The 21,823-nt window shown below is 51.1% G+C and overlaps 1 long non-coding RNA gene across 2 annotated transcripts in view; it reads right to left on the reverse strand.

The window, feature by feature from the left end:
• Nucleotides 1-21,823, reverse strand: part of LOC131813988 (uncharacterized) — a 51,400-nt gene that overhangs the window by 4,517 nt on the left and 25,060 nt on the right. Inside the window, exon 1 of one of the 2 annotated variants that reach the window (XR_009347072.1) lies at nucleotides 13,516-14,771. The exons of the other annotated variant lie outside the window; for it this stretch is intronic. This is a non-coding gene — a long non-coding RNA (uncharacterized LOC131813988). Of the gene's footprint in view, nucleotides 1-13,515; nucleotides 14,772-21,823 lie in introns of those variants that run through there. 2 annotated transcript variants of the gene reach the window in all.

Consider the following 21,823-nt stretch of genomic DNA (forward strand, 5'->3'; position numbering starts at 1 on the left):
AGTTATACTTCTGATAAAGCTCAATTTACCAGTTTCTCTTCTATAGTCAGTGTTTTCGGTGTTGTTTTAGAAAATCTTGTCCACCCCCAAGGTCATGAAGACATCCACTCTATGTTAATTTCCTTTAATCTCATTTTCCCTGTATCTTCCTCTGGAGTTGGAGATTAGCAGCTTTTTCAATAAGGAGCGAAGTTCGAACAGAAAACCTCACCATGGGGCACCTGGGTGGCTCAGGGGGTTAAAGCCTCTGCCTTCGGCTCAGGTCATGATCCCAGGCCCACATCCTCTCTCTGCTCAGCGGAAAGCCTGCTTCCTCCTTTCTCTCTGCCTGCCTCTCTGCCTACTTGTGATCTCTATCTGTCAAATAAATAAATAAATAAATTTAATTTTACAAAAAGAAAGAAAGAAAACCTCACCATGACTGGTTTGCCTGGTGTTGCTCACAGGACAATGACTGCTTGTCTTGGGACCCACCAGTCTGTCATCCTAAAGCCAACCTAGAGCATCAAAGAGGACCCCTGCGGACTGGCTATACTTCTGGAATTCCAGAGACCCTAATTTGGGGGTGCTGGGGAACACGTCTTCCAAAATGAGCCAGAAAGGAGCAGGGACATTTGGGGAGGATATCAGTCCCCCTCAGGACTGTTTACACTCTCAGCCCAGCAGCTTACTCCGACACCCTAACTGGGATCACTGGGCAGACACATTCTTCCCATCCTAGCACGCTCGCTGCTCCCCTTTATAAAACTTTTGCCCACACATGTTCCCCCCCCCGGATTTGCCCTTTTATCATCATTCATCTACCCACTTGTCATTTCTAGGGCACTTACAATGTCTTTGCTCTTTCCTCCCTTCAACCCCTCTCCTTTAATGCAAGGTTTCCCAGCCTCCCTTGTCATAGATATTTGGGGCTAGAAACTCCTGTGCTACGGGGCCCGCCCCTTACGCTGTAGGACGCACAGCTCTTCTGGGTCCGCCCATTTCCTTCCCACCTTCCTCTGTCAATCAAGAGGCCTGAGGGAACAGCAAGAGGGTGGGAGGCAAATCATAGCTTTTTCAAGCTGAAGAGAGCCTTAGATACGATCTAGTGCAACCCCCTCATTTTACAGATGAGGAAACGGATCCCGAGAGGGGGAGGGAGAGGATACACCACAGCCAAATATGTGGGGGAACAAAGCCAGGCCAAACAGGAAGTCAAAATTCCAGGGCTGGAGGCAGAATTTCCAGTCCCACCAGGGAACCTGGGACTGCTTCCCACAGCAACTTTCTCCCTCCAAGCCACAGGTCCTGTTCCAGAAACAACCAGGGCTGCTCAGATCGAACAGCAGACTGGGATCGGACAAGCCCCCCGCGTGTGCATGGGAGCGTTGATCCCTGAGAGTCCGTTCCAGAGCCTCCAGTGGGCACCGATGACCACCCATGCCAACGGGAGTGTTTTGAGGTGACTAACGCCATGACCACATCTTAGTTTTAATTCTGTCATCGTGAGGGAAATGACGGACATACCACCTGGGTGCACCTGTCGGAGCCGAGGAGTTGGAGAGGAACAGAGGTGGGTGGAGAGCCGGAGGGAGCCTGGAGATCAGGTCTGTTCTGGCCCTGTCACCAAACAGGCAGGTGATGGGATCACCAGGGCAGCCCCCAAGTTAAGGCTGGAGCCTCCTAAGTTATGGTGGCTATTAACCCCTACTGAGCACTTACTAGACCCTAGACCCTGTTCTGAACACCTTATACATACATGAATTGGGTCCGTCCTCACCCAGCCTCTGAAGGAGACCCTGTCATTCTCCCACATTGAAGATGCTGACATGGAGCCGGTAGCCTCAGGTCAAGCAGCAGGGTGCCTTCCTGAACCATCTTCGATGACTTCTCGCCAGCACCAAGCTCACCCCCAATATCATCATCAGACGCCCTTCTGTGTGAAAGTGCACACCAAGAACTCACACAAGGCTCAAGATCTTAGCAGGTCCATGATGAATATTTTCATTTTAACAGTAATGAACTTGTGCTGACCATTATTAGAAAAATGCCAGATTTTATTTATGATAGTGACAAAGCTTTCTTTGTAATTAAATGTGGGCTTTTAAAAATAAATCTATTTCAAGAGGACCATTAAACAAACAGCATACAGAGTGGGTATGGGGGTGCAGAGGGGATGATGGTGGCCCCCGATGGACTTAAGTGTGGGACCCCCACTTAGAGGCAGTTGCCCAGCTCTAGTCCTTGCGCATCGGGTTCCCCCCTGCCGCTCCCATGGCCTCTCCCTCAGTACAGCCCTGTGGATTTGCAAGACCCTAGCCAGCCCCTTGATCTTCTCCTGCCCTGCTTCCCCTTGAGGGTCACTCATTCTGATTTCCCGTGGTAAAAGAGAAACCCAGCAAAGCTGATGAATGTACAGAGATCCACAAACAAGAGGACAAGTATGAAGACAGAAAGGGGTATGGAAATCGTGCCCTTTCCTTGGTCCCAGTCCTGGGCCTTCTGCTCCCATCAGACTTACAAGACATGGGCTGGGGAAATGCCCAGCCCAAGGCCCTCTGAGGATCCCTCCCGTACTGGTCCGGGCGCTGGCCCTGGCCAGAGCCATGCTGTCAAGGACCCAGCACCACTTCCTCCTGCCGGGGTTATGGTGGCGGGAGAACATGGCGCAACCTAGTGGCTCTAGAATCTAGGTGCCATGGGAGGTCCAGCCTCAGATGAACTTTCCTGTATCAGTACCTGTAGCTGGCAGTACAGGAAAGACTGTCCTTCCTCGGCAAACAGGGACAGTTTATAAATAACACTCATAAATGAGATGGGGGGAGTTGCTCAAAGCCCCAGGGATATAACAGCAAACAATAGGCTGGGATTCGAACCAGCCACCAATCCCGCCCGTCCCCAGCGCTCTCAGAGGACAGGAGTCAAACGCCATCTGCCCTTGGAGTGCCGGCCATTGCATTCTCTCGGGCACCCCCACCCCCACAGCTGGGCGGGTGCCTGGACAAGGAAGCCCGAGCCTTGTTCAGGGCATTGTTCTCCCTCAGAAGAGGATCTCGAAAGCAGAAGGAAATTAGAAACAACCACACAATGAATACCAGATTCTCCTTTCTCCCGGCTTTGGCGGCCAGGAGATGAAGCAGGGCCGGGTGACGGCGCGCCCCACCCAGCAGCTGCTGGCCCTCCAGGAAGTCCTCCATGCCACCGGGAAGGGCTGGTCTTGGAGGCTGCTCTGGTTCTCTATCCATTTCTACAAGGTCCATGTTCTTTCTTCAGCTAGATGCTGACTCCGTGAGGGCAGAGATGCACCTGGGGCTTCCTTCCCACAAGGTGTAACGGACAAGTTGCCGGGCCTCTGTGATGGTGGGTTGAGTAACTGATTCCATCCGGGCACTTTCCTAGACACTGCCCAAGTGTAAACTCATCGAATCCCCATAGCCACCCCATGAGGGCAAAACTATCATTAGTCACGTTTTGGTCATGAGGAAGTGGAGTCCAAGCGATGCAGAGATGAGCAGGACTGATCTGACTGCAGTAGCTTTGATGGGACTCCGGGATCCCAGCCCCCCCACTCCTTACCAACATCGGAATCCCCCAGCGAAGCCATGAGACATGCACAGAACCCTCCTGAGGTCAACGTCCAACCCCACATGCCAGCTAAACAGGGTGACCTAAGAGAAGACATGTCCCCTTTAGAACTCTCACCCCGAGAGATAGCACAGGGTGTGGATGGACATTAACAAGCCCTTGAGAAGAAGACAATCTGACCAACTTAGCATCTGAACATGCCTCCTAAGTATTTTTTCTTAAAAAATAACCTCTTTTTTTCTGTTGGGGCCATTATTCATTTTAACATAATGTTGTGTTTTATGCCTCCTACGTAAGTAGGCACCGGCTTTGAATGTTGTGGAATATTGAGCCCATATATCTAGTCAAACTTCTGTTTGCTTTTTGCTGCATCCATAGCTACGATCTGAATAAATAGAGGAGAAAGGTTTGGCTCCCAATCCCACTAGCTGGGCCTTATGCCATCATTCCCCAAAACAAAGGGGAGAAGATGCCAGAAGTGAGGGACCAGGGTTAATGGTGAAAGAAAACACTGTCCTGTTCCAAGGGGTACTGAGCAGAGTCAAAACTCCCCAGACAGGGATGTGGAGGGGGCAGGAAGGCCCTCCCCTAGCTCCCAGTAAGGAGCATCCACATTTTTAAAGCTGTGGGCAGAGGAGAGAGGAGTGGAGCTGTCAACAGCCCAGCCCCCTGCAGATGAGGTCACAGGCCTGGAGGATAACAGCAAACCCCAGCTTGTAAGTGGTGCATCTGGACCTAGGACCCAAGTCCTCTCTGACCAATTCAGGGCATGCACCCCTCCACCTTGTTGCCCATCGGCGGCAGGATCTGGAAGCTCTTGCTGTCTGTTAAGTGTCCTGCATGCTCTAGACAGTATAACAGCCACGCCCCTGACCATGTGCTGAGAGGCTCTGTTCCGCTGAAACAAGAAAACCCAAGGATCAGTCTTTGTCCTTGGACTTTGGGAGTGCAGCCACGCAGATGGACCTGGGGTGGTTTTGTTGTTGTTGTTGTTAGTCTGTTATATCAGAATGTTAAAACAAATGTTCTAACCTTTGGAAAGGTCAAGGTCACCCATTCACTCTCTGCATGAGCCCATTGTCACACAAAGGAAAGGGAGGGGAATCTTCATCCCTGGGCACCTTCACCATCCTGCGACCCTTCTCCCATCTCAGAAGGCATCTGAGTCTCCAGAAAAGCCTCCCCACCCTGTCCAGTAATAGCCACCCGTCTGGTGCACTTCAGCCCATCCCCATGCCTCTTTCAAGGCGAGGGACTCAACTACCCCATCCTGCTTCCCCCTCTCTCCTGCTGGCTTCTTTGGCTCATCCAGTAAACATCTTCAAGTCTGCCCCAAACTGGAAAGATCTCTTTGCATCTGCCTCCTGCGGCCAGAGATTGCCCCATCTCTCCTCTTACCTTCAACATCAAATTTCCTGGTCATCTACCTTCCTCTCCTAAATCTCTCCCACTAATTCGTAAGCTTGTAGTGGACAGCCCGGCCCAACCACTTTATGGGAACTACTCTCTCAAGAGCCACACACAGTCTACGGGCAGCAACTCCAGCAGCCTCCGCTCTATACCCATCCTATGTGACCAACAGAAAAAACGCTTCCTTGTGCAATGTGCCTAGAGCAAGGACGGTGCATCGCTTACTCAAAAGCCATTCCCCTTCTCCTTAGCTGGCACAATCCCAACTTTGTTCAAAGACAGGAAAGTGATTCTTGTATTTCAGCAAGGTGGGCCCAGTCCCTGGTCCAAGGGCAGGCATGTGTCCTTTCTAACCAGTGGAATATGGAGGAACACCTGTTGGAGTCTTCTGGGGGCAGCACTCTCACCATCTCACCCCCCACCAAGAAGAGAGAAACATGTGAGGAGGATGTCTGCCCCACCCTGCTCCTGGTTTCCTGTCTTTGAACTCAGTTGTGTGACGATGTGATGCTTGAGGCTGAGGGAAGGCTAAGAGCACCTGAGCAACACTGGCCCAGAGCATTGCCACCAAACATTTTGACTACGAGAAGAATCATCTCTTGTCTTCATCACCATGGGACAGGTTTGCCATGACCTGGAGCCAGTAGCATCCCCAACCAATGTCCTTCCCCTCTTGGTTACTGACACTTCTCTCCTGTCCCTCATTCTCAAGTCTCCATGACCCTTTGACAGCCCCTCTGCTCACCCCTTGAATATCGGGGTTCTCCTGGCCCTCCGTGCTGCCTCAGTGTGTTCCCTCTTCATCCACTGGCTACTAACTCAACAAATGTCTTCTATATGCCTGGCTAGCCTCATAGAGTTGACACTCTAGGTGGGGGAGACAAACAATACACAAGATGAACAGGTAACAGATCTCAGCTGGTGATCAGTCCATGCTCTGAATGAAGATAAACTAAAGAGGATGTTGAGAAAGATGTGTTACTTCCTCAGGCTGTAGGCAGTGACCCAAGGGGGAGCATTTAGGCTGGAGTTTGAAGGGTGAGAAGGAAAAGCGATGGCAGTGATGGGGCACTGCATCCCAGACAGTGGGAACAGCATGAACCATGGGTGAGTGCCCCAGGAAGGAAAGACACGGCATGTTATGGGGACTGCCAGGAAACCAGTGAGGATGGAGAAGAGTGAAGGGAAGGGGGGAGTCTGATGAAGCTGAGATCTGTGTAGGACTTTGGAAGTCCCTGGAAGGTGGTGGTTGCTATGCTAAGTGCAGCTGGAATTCATGAGGGAAGATGAAACAGTCCAGTGGAATCTGTGCTCCTACAAGATCACCGTGGCTGGAATTTGGAGCCAAAGTAGAAGAGGGGAGGCAGTGTGGACTCACAGTCACCTCAGTGAGAAATGGGGGTGGCTTGGCCCTGGACAGCGGCAGTGCAGATGGTGACGTGTTTCCCTTGTGATGTATTTCCGAGGAAGCAATTAGGGAACTAGCCGATGAGGGGGAGCCCAGCGGTAAGGAAGCGGGAGGCATCAAGGGTGATCCCCATATTTTCTAGCTTCAACACAAGGAAGAGTTGTACCATTGATTGAAATGGAGAAGCAAGTTTAGGGGTAAGGCAGACAAATCATTTTTGGAGTTCTGTTTTGGAGATGGACTTCATCCAAGTGAAGAGAGCAAGAGACAGCTAGGTACTCAAGGCTGAAGCTCAGGGAATTGGGAATTTGTCTAGATTGTCATCCTAGAAATGTATTAAAAGCCATAGGAATGGATAAGATCCACTGAAGGAAGCACAGAAAGGGAAACACTAGGGTCCTCAGGCCACTGAAGTGAGAGATATTATTTATTTTTCACATCTCCCTTTGTCTTCTCCTTGTGATGTCAGAATGCCACATCTTATCAGTTTAAATCCAAAATATCCCAAAAGCTGTCTTCTCTCTCCATTCCCATGATTGTGCCCTTCCAGCCTTGACCTTGTCTCCTCTGGACACTTTCAACAGCCTCCTGGACTTCGGTCCCTCCAGTGCATCCACCATTCTGCCACCGGTGGGGTGAGCCTCCGCTCAGCTGTAGCAAAACTGAAACCAGAGGGTGCAGCAGGAAGCATCAGAGAAGGAGCTGTGAGAATGGGGTCACCCAGACCAGAGCTGGAGAGGCACCCAGGACAGAGAGAACGAGGTGCCCAAGTCGGAAACCACAGCAACTGGGGTGGGTGCAGGCAGACTCCTGCCGTGCACCCTAGTCAGCACCCTGCTCTGGCAGGATTGGTTTATTAGCACAGTTTACTCCCACCAGCTCATGTGGTTTCAAATTTCAAGGTACCCAACACCTGGCACACCAGCAAGCACTCTCTACAACAGATGACAACAACAATGCTAAAAATAACAGTGACTAACGTTTGTTGGGTGCCAGGCACTGTACCAAGTGCCCAAGTACCCCCCCCCCAAGTTCATAAAACAACCCCATGAGGGAGACGTTCTAGACGGGGCTCTGAGGTGCAGGGAGATGGAGGAGCCGTGGATAGCAAGGACTTTGGTTGTTGGAGAGACGGAGGTTCATCTGCCGCTACACGATTGGGCTCCATGGGCTCTCCCAGCCTCCTCTGTAAGAAGCTTAAATAGGATAACCTGGGGGATGCCTAGGGGGCTCAGTTGGTTAAGCAGGAGGCCCTTGATTTTGGCTCAGGTCATGATCTCAGGAGTCCTGGGATCAAGCCCCACGTTGGGCTCCACACTCAGCAGGGAGACTGCCTCAGGATTCTCTCCCTCTCCCTCTGCCCCTCCCCACCACTCACTTGCCTGCCCACTCACTCTCTAAAATAAATAAATCCTGAAAAAGAAAAAGAGAACTTGGTAAAGCCTTTAGTTAATGCCTATCACAAGAAATGTTCAATACCCATCACTGTGATAACTAAGAAAAACAAAAGCCAGCTGGTGTCATTTCCCCATATTAAAAGCCTCCAGTGGCTCCCACTCCCCAAAGATAAGGACTCCCAGGTGGCACTCTGACCCGCCCACGCGACCTGCTCCTCCATCTGAGGCCACTCACTTCCTGAATGAACCGCATTGTTACACCTCCTCGGAGCCTCTGCTTTTGCTGCCTGCAGGAGGAGAACGCCCTCCTGGCCCTTCTCCAGCAGGGAGGGGACAAGAAGTTGTCAGCAGGGAGCTCCAAGAGCCCCCAGCCCTCGCCTCGCTGGACTTACAGACTGGGATCTCTCTCACCTATTTGCATTCTGGGGGCCTCGCACAGCAGCAGCCATTCAGCAGATGCTGACTGAAGTAAGTATCAAAAACTCATGACATTTTCAAAAAACAGTCATGGGAAGGTTGGTGGAGAGATCAGTTCAGGATTCCAGGAAGGGCCGGCATCTCAGCCAGCCCTTCTATCTGTGGGCCAGCGGTATCACCTCCACATGCCAAGGACAGGTCTCAACTCATCTCTTCTCCACCAAGACTTCAGAACAATCCTGGGGCGAGACTTCAGTTCAAATACCACGGGTGGTTTGGGGAATGCAGCCCAGGGCAAAAGGTCGGGTCAGAGAACGGTTGTCATCTGGTCCAGTGTTCTTCCGGGTCCCTCTGCAACCCCGGACGCTCACCCTGTGCCCATCCCAGGTCCTTGCCCAGCAAGCCACCCGGAAGGCCAATTGCTGGAATGCTTCGAATGACTGCTTACTAAGAAGACTCTCGAGGGGCACCTGGCTGGCCATCGGTGGGGCATGCGACTCTTGATCTTGGGGTTGGGAGTTCAAGACACATTGAGTGTAGAGATTACTTAAAATTAAAATCCTTAAAAAAAAAAAGAAGAAGAAGAAGAGGCCTCTAGAAGACCAAAAGCCTTTAGTCTCAAAATAATAATAATAATGGTCTCAAAGGACAGATAGTACTTCATGACAATTAGCAAAATATTCCCAAGAAGCCTACCGGCAAATCACATATCCCATCCCAAAGAGAGTAATCACAGTAAGAGATAACACTGCTTCCTACATGCCCAGGATTTCACATCTATAGTCTCATTGTATCTGTACAACACAACTATGATGTGCATGGTTACTATCACCCCCTTTTCAGCAAGGGGGAGGCAGAGGCTATTTAAGAACAGCTTGTGAGGCTATTTAAGAACAGTCTCTTAAGCATCAGACTCTCGATTTCAGCTCAGGTCATGATCTCAGGGTCATGAGAACGAGCCCCACATCAGGGTCCACGCTCAGGAGGGAGTCTGCTTGAGATTCTCTCCCTCTCCCTCTGTCCTGCCTGCCTATCTCTCTTTCTCAACTAAATAAATTAATTTCAAAAGAAAAGAAGAACAGCTTGTAAGTGGGGACCCAGACCTGGAGGCACCCCCCACTCTGGAGCCTGGGATTCTACCCACCATGCCCCAGAGCCTGTGCCATTGCACTGTCTGCAAGAAGGAGCTCTGATCCCACGTGACAGTGGATTAGGAGGATCGGTTGAATTCCTGTAGTTTCTTACCAGCTGCTTTCACTTGGAGGGTGGAGAAGGCAGACAAGCACTTCCATGGTTTTATTTGACTTCTGTCTAAAACTTCCCAACTGAAGGGGTGATGGAGATCAAAGCCAGGAAGTGTCTTCCTCAACCCTTGTCCCCTGAGTCTGAGCTCTTCCTGGGCTCACACAAGGGAACCCGTGAAGTTGCAAGAGGGGTTTCTGCAAGTTTTGCAAGGATAATAGGAGGATCCTATGGCCCTCTGCTCCCCGAAACAAAGTCAGATGTCCCAGGAGCATCCCATCTCTGAACCAAATCCATAGCTAGGTGCTGCATTTCCAGAAGGGTAAACAGCATTATCTTGACATGTCAGAAGGCGTACTTCAGATATTTTAAACCTGTCTTGGCTTTCTCCCACAATTGAGGTTGTTCTTCCCCCGAGCAGAATCTTCCAGCTGGCTGTTATCACTCTTGTCCAACTTGTCACTCATCAGCTTCCCTGAGGACCAGCGTGGCTCCAGGGTTATTTCTTCCACCTTATCCTCACTCCAGGGGAAACCACTATACCCAACACCATTTGGGCTGAGGAAGTTGAATTCATGATAACAATAAGAATAAAATCAGGGGACGCCTGGGTGGCTCAGTCAGTTAAGCGTCTGCCTTTGGCTCAGGTTGTGATCTCAGGGTCCTGGGATCATGCCCCAGGTCAGCTTCCTTGCTCAGTGGGGAGTCGGCTTCTCCCTTCCCTCTTCCCCTCCCCCTACTCATTCGCTCTCTCTCAAAGAATTTTTTTTAAAGAAAGAATAAAATCAGCTATGATTTTTTGAGTACTTCATATGTATCACGCATGACTCAGAAATGAGGAAACTAAGACTCAGAAACACCCCAGAAGACCCAACTCGTCAACAGCAGAGCCAGGATTTGAACCCAGAACTTGCATTTGGCACTTCACGACTATCTTCCAAGAAGGTTACAACCTGGTGTCCATAGGAGCTGAGCAAGTTCTCCAGAGTGTTTTGGCTCCCCTAGAAGGAGGGCTGGCTTGAGGAGACCCTCTAAGTAGGAGATATAGTTTGAATTCTAGTCTGGATTTGGGGGTTCTGTCCCAGGAACACATCTCCCCATAAAAGGACTGTGTCTAAATACATTCTGCCATGGGCTCAGTCAGAAACTCTAAGTTAATTCTGACACAGCTCAAGGGTTTGAAAAGAATGCCCTCTTCCATTTCTAGCACCCTCAGAATGACTATGAACAGAAAGACTATCAAATCCCCAAACCGTTTAGCTAACTGATGTGAATAAAAGGCTGAAAAGACAGCCTTGAGATCAAGGTGAGGGAGCTGGAATGTTCGTGGCGACAGCATGTACTGCCCACCCTCACTCCAGCAATAAGAGCCAGGATGCCATCCTTGGGACCCCGCCTTCTGCCAAAAATCAAAGCTGAATGGCAGGTAAAGAGATGCTGAGTCCAGGAACCCAAGCAGGGACAGATCTTCCCGGATGTTGGGGAAGTCCACAAAGTAGCTCAGGAGGACCCTCATGGAAGAGAAGAATGGGAAGGGGAGAAGAGGGCGCTTGACAAGTGACCTTCACGAGCTCATCCTGGGGTTGAAAGTTAGTGGACTGGCACACCTGCTCCCACGCCGGGCTCTAGGCCTGTCCTTGAAAGCCTCCAAGATGTTGAGGACCTATACCCCAGCTACCTGGTTGTCTGCTAAAGCCCAGATTTGCATTTCCTAAAGAAATGCGTGGACCAGAGCCAGGAGAAGGCCCTAAACGGCCAGAACACCCATCACTGTCTTCCTTAAAAGGGTTTCCTGACCCAATGAAAGAAAGCGAGAGTTTTGTGAACCCAAGAGAGCTGGGCTGGGGGCCCAGAGATCCCCAAACTTGCCTTTGTTTTGTCCCCCTAATGGCCAAGGATGCAATCCTCCTGTTTCTTCTAGAGCTACCGTCTGCTCTCCCTTCCGTATCTTGCACACTCACCTCCTCATGCCACCTGTGGAGCTGATGTCAACCCCACGGGCCAGGCTGGGCCCCCTGCAAACCCAGCCATCAACCATAACCCTAGATGTGTGGCAGTTGGCAGCACAGTCCCAAGGGATGGGCCGCCCAGGCAGCCACAGCGTGGCCCCCATGCAAGCTTGTGCCCCACTTTCGCATCAGGCTCCCTATAGGGGGGGCCTCTTCTGTCTGATCCTCAGAGATCCTGGCCCAGAGACCGGCCCCTGTTACAAGCTGACTTGTGTCCCTAAACCCATAAGTGGAGCCCTAACCCTCATCACCTCAAAATGTGACTTTATTTGGAGACAGGATCTATAAAGAAGTGATTAAGTTAAAATAAGCCCATAGGGTGGGTCTTAATCCAGTCTGACGGTGTCTTCAGAAGAAGAGGAAATTTGCAGCCACAAACAGACTCAGGGACACACGTGCGTGCGGAGGACCAATGAGGACAAGGTGGGAAGGCTGCCGTCAACGACAGAGGCCTCAGAGGAAAGCAAACCCGCCAACACCTTTGTCTGGGACTTCCGAACTGTGACGGAATGATTTTCTGGTGTTGAAGCTCCCTGGTCTGTTTTGGTCTATTTTGCTATGGTAGCCTGAGCAAATTAATACAGACCTCATTTCGGGGCTCTGCCATTTTCTGTGACTAATAATAATAAAGTCTAACCTTTATTCTGCATCCAGCACTGTGCTAAAGCAGTTTGCCTGCCTAGCTCATTCAATCTTCTCAACAACATAAGGAACGTTACCCCATTTTACAGATGGGAAAACTGATGCTCAGAGAAGTTACCGCCTTACCCAAGCTGATACATGACTGCGACGGGATTCAACCTGCAGCCATCACAACATGCCCCTGGGGATGCCCAGGGCACCAGTTCCCAGAAGCACCTGCAACATGAATGCTGGTGCCCCCCTAGGATCCATCAGCTGAAATCCCCCCCCACACACTGGTGGTTTCAGGAGGAGGGGCTGATTAGCAGTAAGGGGGGAACCCTAGTGATGGAATTAGTGCTCGTATAGAAGGGACCTCAGAGAATGCCCTCACCTCTTTCCACCATGTGAGGACACAGTGAGAAGTTGGTAGGCCCCAACCCGGAAGAGAACCAGAACCTGACCATGCTGGCTCCCTGACCTCAGACTTCCAGGGCTTCGAGAAATACGTTTCTATCATTAATAAGCCACCCAGGCTTCTTGGCCTTTTCTCTAAGATCAAGTGTTAATAAGCCGCCCAGTCTATGGTACCGTGTCGCAGCAGCCCCAACTAAGACAGCACCCCTAAGTCCAGCTCTCAGACCAGATTGATGAGCCCGATGGGTAGAGCCAACATGGCCAGTGGTGACACATGGCCCCAGAGCGTCTTCCTGGAACCCCACGGGTGGCATGTCCTGCCAGGAGCCCATGAACCTCACGTTCCTCCTCTGAAGTCCTGTGGAGCCGTGACTTCGCTCCTCTCCCCTCTGAGGGATGCCTCTGCCACATTGTTCTTCGGCAGCGGGCGCTGAGCAAGCCCCCTGGAACCACCATAAGCTCACCCTTCACAAGCCGCCTCTTCAAATCATTCCCGTAGCGAAGCGCCCTTGCGCACTCAAGTTCATCGATTGACCTTAGAAAAAGGGATAGCTCAGAAGCAACAGAAATGACAACTACCTACCTAGAATAAGATGAGGACAGTTCCTCGTCCCCTCCCCCCATGCCAGAAGGTCAGAGCTTCAACGGGCCTTAGAGACCGCCCCCTTGTCCTTCACCAGTGGGTCCTCAGATGCAGCAGACCGAGCCGGGGCGGTGGTGAGCCCGGGGAGCCCGACATCTCTTGCCGCTAACTTTAACTCACTGTCCCTGCAGGCCTCCTGCAGAAAAATGCCACAGTCAAACCCTCTTAATGAACAAAGCCAAGCTTTGTAAGCACGAGGAGGAATAAAATCTGTCGGTCCTGGGACTCATGTTACTGCGCTCATGTCAAGGTAAGCGTTATTAGCTCCCCACCGGGCTTCTCCTGAGCAACGTGAGAGCAGGAGTGGGCTCTGACCCCCCCCCATCGCCCCAAGCCCCACGTGTGTCTCTCAAGGTGCAGCACCCAAACCCCCTGCCTCAGACTCACCCAGAGGCCTTGATAAATGCAATTTCGATCTACGGACTCAGGATCTCCAGAGTGGGGCCCAGGAATCTGCATTCCTCAGGCACCCCAGCTGATTCTGAGTCTCACCGCTCTGCCGGCTCCTTAGCCCACTCGGGAAGTGGGCCAGGCCCTGATGTGGGACATCAGGAGGGGAACTGACTGTCCTGGTGTGGTGCAGAGGGTTCCTGGGACATGGGACAGGCACCATCCTAGCCCCCTTCAAATCACACACAAGGACAAGGAGCAGGGGTTCCCAAGCTCCCAGGTGAGATGTCATCTCCAAATGTCTCTTACTTGGTGTTGGAATGCGCTCCAAATGTACTCAGTGTTGAGAGTGGGCGTGGGTGATGTTCTGGGATTTCACAACACTCCGGATGAAAAAATGAAGTCAGGGCATGAGGAGCTGACTCAGGGACTCTAGAAGAGGGGCCGGCTCCCCCAGCGGGTCCCCTGCCCAGAATCTACCATCTCCACCCTGTGCTGAAAGCAGCAAAAACCTGCCCCGAGCCACTGTCCAATTAGGATCAGAGGAGTGACCCTTGGATAGGAGAATCAAGGGGTGTCAGAACCAGAAAGTCTCCTGGAGATCAGACAGTCCTGGTCCCTCACTTCTCAGATGAGGAAACTAGAGTCCCAAAGGGCCACATGATTGGTAGTGTCGCAGAGGGAGCCAGCCAGAAGGTGACTCCAGCTCTCTCATCTCTGCACAGCGACACAAGCCCTTCTGCGGGGCAAAAAAAGAAAATGATAATAGCAGAAAAAGGAACCAGAAATCTCAGTTGAGGGGGAGAAGCCTAGACACATAGATGGGGTAGAGCAACAGGTGCTTAAGGACCATGGTGTCCTAACCCCCCCACACGCATTACAGATAAGAAACAGAGCGACACAGAGGTCACATATATTCCTCAAGGTCATACACAGGAAACGTCCTTTGCAGGTCACTGAAGCACTGTCCACAGTGGGACCTGCCAACGAATCCAAAGATTTACTGTATTTGAAATGAGACACTGTGCCGCAGAAGGGAGGGACCAGTGCTCCAGAAGACAGAACTGGAGCCCTGGGTCCACGGACACAGTCCCGAAGCCTTCATCCTGGGGGACTTTCTCCCAGAGGATAGGGGCTATTCTGGGAAGAGCAATGGGGGTGACTTTCGCTTTTCACTTTGAACAGTTTTGAGGGGGCGCCTGGGTGGCTCAGTCAATTAAGCGTCTGCCTTCTGCTCAGGTCATGATCTCAGGCTCTTGGGATCAAGCCCCCCATCAGGCTCCCCCACTCAGTGGGGAGTCTGCTTCTCCCTCTCCCAGTCCCCCTCCCCCTGCTTGCTCTCTCCTCCCCACAAATAAATAAAATCTTTAAAATAATAAAATAAATAAATAAGATTAAGCAGGGAGGCGGAGCTCTTTGGTGGCTTGAGAGAGAGGAGCGGGAGACCAAGCCCTGAGCCGCAGAAAGCAGAGAGATGAGAACAGGGGATTTTAAGGCAGAGGCTGAAATCAAGGCAAGAAGACCAAAGGACCCCTCGGTAACTGGAGGTAAGGTGGGTTTCCTGGAGGGGAGATGCCAGTGTGGTGGCAGAATTGGACTCCAAGTTGCCTTTTTAAGTACCTTAAAAGTAGCTAATCTGGAGATCGTCAAGCATTTCTACTTGTCATAGTCACAGGAGAAAGAGAGCACCTAAGGATTTTAGAACTAATTTCTTTAAAGTATTTTGAGTTCTCCACAACTGAGCATTCAAAAATATTACCTCCAAGTTATAGTCCATGACAAAATGGAAACAATATTCCAGGAATTGGTGCCTCTGTGGTTGACCCAGTAAAACCCTGGCTATGCGGAACCCTTAGGGAATGAATGAGTCACTTTATAGAGTAGAATTTCCTGAATAGCTTGAAGGCGAAAACCTTAAGTGGCAAACAAGTCAACTTTTAAATAGAGGTTTCTAAACTTTCTAAACTGGCCTCCTCGCCCCCTGCTTTCTAAAACAGAGGACCCAGGACATAACCTCATTTTAAGGCAGTCCTTAGGGGCTCACCAATGCCTGGAAGGACTCCACTCTTAGGTCCAGAATTTTCCCTCTCTTGCCATCATCCCCACCCCACACCGGTGCCTCACTCCCGCCACCCCCGCCCTGCACTCACTTCATCCCTGGTCCCCACTCCAGGGCCTCATTACTGTGGGTCATCCAGGCATCCCGGAGCTCAACAGCCATGCCCAGCGGATCAGCAGTTCTCTCTGTCTCTCTTATTATAGCTGCAGAATTGGAATCTATCAAAGAAAGGCACAGAACCACATGGCCAGCCGCCACAGATATAGGCAGCCTGTGTTTGACACAGGACACTGCCCTTTATAGAGTTTCTAAAGCAGCCACACAGGTAGTTTTAGCTCCATTTCGACGACAAAACTAAGATTTGCAGGTTCTGTGAGCTTCGTAAGGTCCCCAGACCAAACACCAGTGTTCTAACCCCAAATCCTTCCACCTTGCTACCGTTTCAATTACCTACTTTGATCACGTGTCTTAAAATCTGCCAAGAGAACAGGCAGAAGGAGCCAAAATCAGCAACCCAGCTAAACCCCTTTAACTTGAAGATTCTTGGAATCAAGCTGGGCGGTAACTGTTTATTTCCGTTATTGTTATAAAGTGTAGCTTGTGCGAATCATCGAATCATTGAAATTGCAAATGGCAAAGAAGTATTCCAGAGCCAGCCCACCGAGGTGTTTCTGAGAGAGGGGGTATGGACCACGTGACCAGGTCGGCCCTGTAATTGTGAACATCCCCTAAGGGAAGAAATCAAGGGGTTGGGGGGGAGTGAAAGTATCTGTGATTAAACTACTCTCAGGAGAGCTGGCTTCTGCTCTATTTTTATCTGGAAGTCCTACAGACCGGGAATGTGTTTCTAACGATGGATCCATTTCCACCATATCCCAGGACAACACCCTTAGTGCCCTGTGTTATGACGGAATGCCAGCCGTTTGGATTTCTGTGGAAAGTACACCCCACTGTCACTCTGACTGTTATCCCTTTAAGTTTATGACCACAGATCTCAAGTTACCAGCCAGTACTGTTCGGAAAGGCTACTCGGTTTCTTAGCAAGTTCCCTCTGCCCCTGCCCACGACGGCCATTCCGTGCCCTCCGCGCTCCCCTCGAGCCTCTTCCCCGTCTCTGCTCTCCGTCCATGACCTCGCCCCTTATGTCACCCAGAAAAAATAGAAGCCAGGATCAAAGGCTACTTCATCTCCCCTCCATCAAGCCCTCGGCCCCTCAGTATCCAACTCTCCCTTCAGGCCAGTTCTGTTGATACAGTGACCACCTGTCCCAGTCTGCCTGGGCCTGGCAGCGGGGAGTGGCCCTAGGACATGGAACTTTCCGTTTTAAAGCTTTCCCAGGATGTGGGACTTTCGGTGCTAAAACTGGGGGAGTCACTCTAAACACAGATGTGCTCCCCCTCCCCCACTCCTTCCCATCGGAGGCCCACCCTCCGGAGGACATGGGGTGCCATCCCCGAGGGCTCCAGTCCAACATCACTCTCTCTTCTGCCTCAACCACCTCTCCCTGTCCACGGACTCCTTCCCCTGACCATGTAGACAAGGCCTAAGATCTTCCTCCCTAAAGAATAAGGAACATCTCCCTGGACCCCACTCTTCTCTCCTCCTGCCAACTCGATTTGCTGTCCTCCCGAGCAAAGCTCTCCCCATGCTCACTGCCTCCTTTCACACCTGCCATTCTTGGTCAACCGCTTCCACTCGGGCCCCCTCCTCTTCCCTCCAACAAAACCTCCGTGGTCAAGGTCACCCACACGGCCAAATCCAAAGTGAATTCTGAGTTCCCGTCTTATTCAACCTGGTAAGGTTGGTAAGGGATCAAGATTTTTGCATCTTTATTTCCTACTGATTACAGACCAACACTTTTGAGAAGGAGAACACGAAGGAACGGCTAGTTACAAGAATGAGGACGCGCTTGGGTAAAACGGCTATGAACATAGCTGAATGCCTACTCTCAATTTCTAGAACATGTCCCCCTGACCCAGGCTCTGCTCTAGATCCCATACTCTCCAGCTTAGAAAGGGCCAGTGGTTGGGGGCCTTCTAAGAGGGAAATTTGGACAAAGAGACGCAGATGTGTACAGAAGGAAGATGGCCATGGGTGTGAAGAGGCAGAAATGGAGGCTCCAGCCGTAAACCAAGGAATGCCAAGGCTTGCCAGCAACCGGCAGAAGCCAGGAAGAGGCAAGGCAAGAGGCTTAGGCTTCCCTAGAACCTTCAGAGGGCACGTGGCCCCGACAACACTTTCTTTCTGGACTTGCTGTCTCCAGACCGAGAGAGAATAAATTTCTGTTATCTTAAGCCACCTGGAGAAACCAATACGACCCGCAGTTTGGATTTCCAGCCTGGACTGCCTCCCTGAACACCAGAACTCTCTTCGCACATCCGTGTCCTTGACATTGTCCTCTAGCAGTCTCAAACGTGACATGTCCCTAACTGAACTTTGGGGTTTTCTTCCCCAGACCGTTTTCTCCCGGTACACGGCAGAGGCCTTTTGTTAGCTGTTCAGGCCAAAAACGTAGGCGTCATCGTGCATCCCTCTCTCGCCACTGCGCCTACATATCCAGTCCCTCAGCAGTTTCTGTCAGCTCTGCGTTCTAGATGTTTCCTCCCCTTCTGCCAACCATCATCACCTCTTGCCTCACTAGACTGTTCCAAAAGGGCAAGGACTTAGTCTGTTCATGGCTCTCCATGGGACCTGGAACGTAATGGGCATTCCATAAATGCTTGTTAGATCAATGAATGAAATGAAACCTTATTAATTCAAACATTCCCCTGACTAAGAGTTTGGATCGCACGGATTGCATGGAGCACTGGGTGTGGTGCAAAAATAATGAATACTGTTATGCTGAAAATAAATAAAAAATACATTTAAAAAAAAAAAAGAGAGTTTGGATCATGTAAACAAAGGCTACCAAGCCCAGCAACAGTAAAATGAAGATAAGGAAGCATTTTAACTATGTGGGGCAATAAACCGTTTACAAGCAATATGTTAACCCTGAATCATTGCATACTCACAAGGGTCCCCAGGTTTCCCTATTAAATGACCTGGTTTACTTGGTGGTTATACAGAGCCTGGGTCCTTCCTAGTTCAATCCATTCGAAGCATAGCCTTCAAAGTAGTATCAGTACATTTCCTTAAAAGAAAAGGCATTATCTACAACTCAAACTTTTTTTTAAATATGTTATTTATTTATTTGACAAACAGCGATCACAAGTAGGTGGAGAGGCAGGCAGAGAGAGAGGAGGAAGCAAGCTCCCTGCTGAGCAGAGAACCTGACACGGGACTCGATCCCAGGACCCTGGGATCATGCCCTGAGCTGAAGGCAGAGGCTTTAACCCACTGAGCCACCCAGGCGCCCCTACAACTCAAACTTTTGCAGTGACCTTTGAGAGCATACACATGCTAGAAACACCAGAGCTCTTCGATGTTTCTCGTCTCCACCATGGCTCGCCTAGCATTCCAAAAATGCATCTTGAAATACTCAAGCCTTTTGACACTGAGGAAAGCATGCTAGAAGCTGGGATTGGTTTGAAGAAGAGAGATAGCCACTCTCTCAAGCAGTTCTCAGCACACCCCATTGAGCCCGCAGCAGCGCCTTCCTCTCCTAGACGATGTGATCCGTACAATGGGTGGCCCACATTTGGCCATCTTCTCTGTGAAGTTGTTGCATACGGTTCATACCTCTGAAGTTCAATTCAGTTCAGCAAACACTTCCTGCAGCCTGATCTCGGGTCAGACACAGGGCCAGTGCCAAGGGCTCAAAGATGAGTAAACAACACATAGTCCCTAACTTCCAGAATCTTCCACTGGGGGATAAGTATATTAGTTATATTAATTATATTGGGATTATGTTCACATACCCAGACCATAACAAAAGCTTGGTTGAGGCGGGTTTAAGGCGCCTTGTCGAGCAAGGTAAAGGAACAGGTAATTCCCCGAGGGAGAGAGATGGAGGCATGAGGGATGACCTGAGTCCACAAAGTGGACAACACAGGGAAAGCAGGAAGCCCGGCTCATCCACGCCATACGAGTGCTAGATCACAAACCAAAAATTACATGGAAAAAAAAAATCATATAATCTAGAGAATAACTCCTGTAGCTAGAATTCTGACTCCTAGCCACCAAAACCACACAAGTTCCAAGGTTCAAAAACCAACTAATTGTCCCTAGTGCAGAAGATCTCAACAGCGACACCTGAAACATTTTGTGCTGGATAATCCCTTGTCTCAGGGGGCTGTCCTGTGAGCCCTGGGATGTTTGACAGCCCCCCTGGTGTCTTAGCTCAGGCTGTTAGGGCAAAAATACTCGACATGGGTGGCTTAAACTACAGAGATGTATCCCACAGTTCTGGAAGCTGGAAATCTGCCATCAGAGTGACAGAGCACGGGGATTTCTGGTGACAGTCCTCATCCTGGTTTGCCGATAGCCACTCTCTCGCTATATCCTTTTTTTTTTTTAATTTTTTTAATTTCTTTTCAACATTTTTTTTACCAATTTTATTTATATTTATTTATTTTTAAAGATTTTACTTCTTTGAGAGAGAAAGAGCAGATAAGGACAAGCCGACTCCTCCCTGAGCCCAACACTCCAGACCCTGAGATCTAGACGGAGCTGGGCTGGGGGCGGGGCTGCCCTTTGAGCCACTCCCGGGAGCCCCCATGGGGTCACACTGCCCATAAGCTGGCCCGTCCTCAAGAGGAAGTATGAGCAATCTCCTGATTGAGGCAAAGGGTTGGCACCACGTCAGATCTCCCTCCTGGGCCCACAGGCCCGCTTTCCCTCAGCGTATGACCCCACTCGCCTACTCGGACTTCCCTCCATCTGCCTCTAGGCCTCGGGTGGGATCTGCCCCCTGTTTCTCACAGGCGCCCCCACGTGGGCTGACCCCTGTGGCTCTGACACCCCCCAGCCCCCTCCCCCTCCGGTTTATCTCCCCTTCTGTGGCCCTCACCCAGCGGTCATCCACCGGTCCCCACTCCTTCCCTGCGCCGACCTCCACTTGTCCGCACTTCCCCCTGGCCTGTGACCCACAGCTCGTGGACCCTCCCTGGACCGAGTGGGCCACACACTGCTCCCTCCACTGCCCCTCTACCCTGAGCTCCCAGGCTTTGGCCAAGACCCTGCCCTGAGGAGTACTTGTCAGAAACCAGCAGCTGCCCACCCGAGGGCCCCACTGTCGCCGCCACCCTCCCCTCGGCCCCTGGGCCTCTCTGTCCACACTGCCTGACTCCCTCCTGCCTCACCATCCCGGTCAACACAGCCCTCAAACCCTGTGCCAGGCTTTCCCCCCTTCTCCCACTCCCAGCCACTACCAGAATGTCTCAGAGGGATCCAGACCCCTACATGAGGATTACTGGGGGGCCCTTGTTTAAAATGCTGTGACAGAGACAGAAGCCAGACACGCAGGAGGACGGACACACACTGTGTGATTCCGCCTATCAGAGGTCTCCGGAGCGGTCAATCCACAGAGACAGAAATGGAAGGTGGATGCCAGGGCCTGGGGGAGGGGGAGCGGGCCGTGAGGGCTAAATGGGGACAGAGTTTCTGTTCGGAAGAGGTGAAAAAGTTCCAAAGGTGGCTGGAGGTGATGGCTGCACACAGTGTGACTGTCCTTAATGACGCCAGACTGTGCACTGGAAAAATGATTAAAATACTCAAGTCTCGATTATGCATATTTTGCCGCAACAACAGCAACAACAAAAATGCTATGGGGCGCTTGGGGGGCTCAGTGGGTTAAGCATCTGCCTTGGGCTCAGGTCATGATCCCAGGGTCTGGGATCGAACCCTGCATCACATCGGGCTCCCCACTCGGCAGGGAGCCTGCTTCTCCCTCTCCCTCTGCCTGCCGCTCCCCCTGCTTGTCTTCATGTTCTCTCTCTCTCTCTCTCTCTCTCTCTCTCTGACAAATAAATAAATAAAATCTTTAAAAATTAAAAAAAAAAAAAAGCTACGACACAGCATCTTAGGAGTCCTGCAAGGAAGCCCTGTTTTTAAGCAGCTCCCCCCTACCCCGGGAAGATCTTCTGTGAGAACCAGGAGCTGCCACCCCCTCCAGTCCCAGGGCTGCTGAGCTTGGCCTTCCTGATCTGGACCGTCCCTTGGCCCAGGAGAGGTGGCAGGCCTCTGTCGCACCTGCCAAGAGCTGCTTGCCAGGACCAGCCCGAGGGCCACATGAAAGCATGTGAGGAGGCTGCTGACTTCCAAGGGGCTCTCACCTGGTGAAGGAGACAAGTTACGGAGCCGAGGGCA

The sequence above is a fragment of the Mustela lutreola genome, chromosome 1 (genome assembly GCF_030435805.1).
Source record: "Mustela lutreola isolate mMusLut2 chromosome 1, mMusLut2.pri, whole genome shotgun sequence".
NCBI lineage: Eukaryota > Metazoa > Chordata > Mammalia > Carnivora > Mustelidae > Mustela > Mustela lutreola.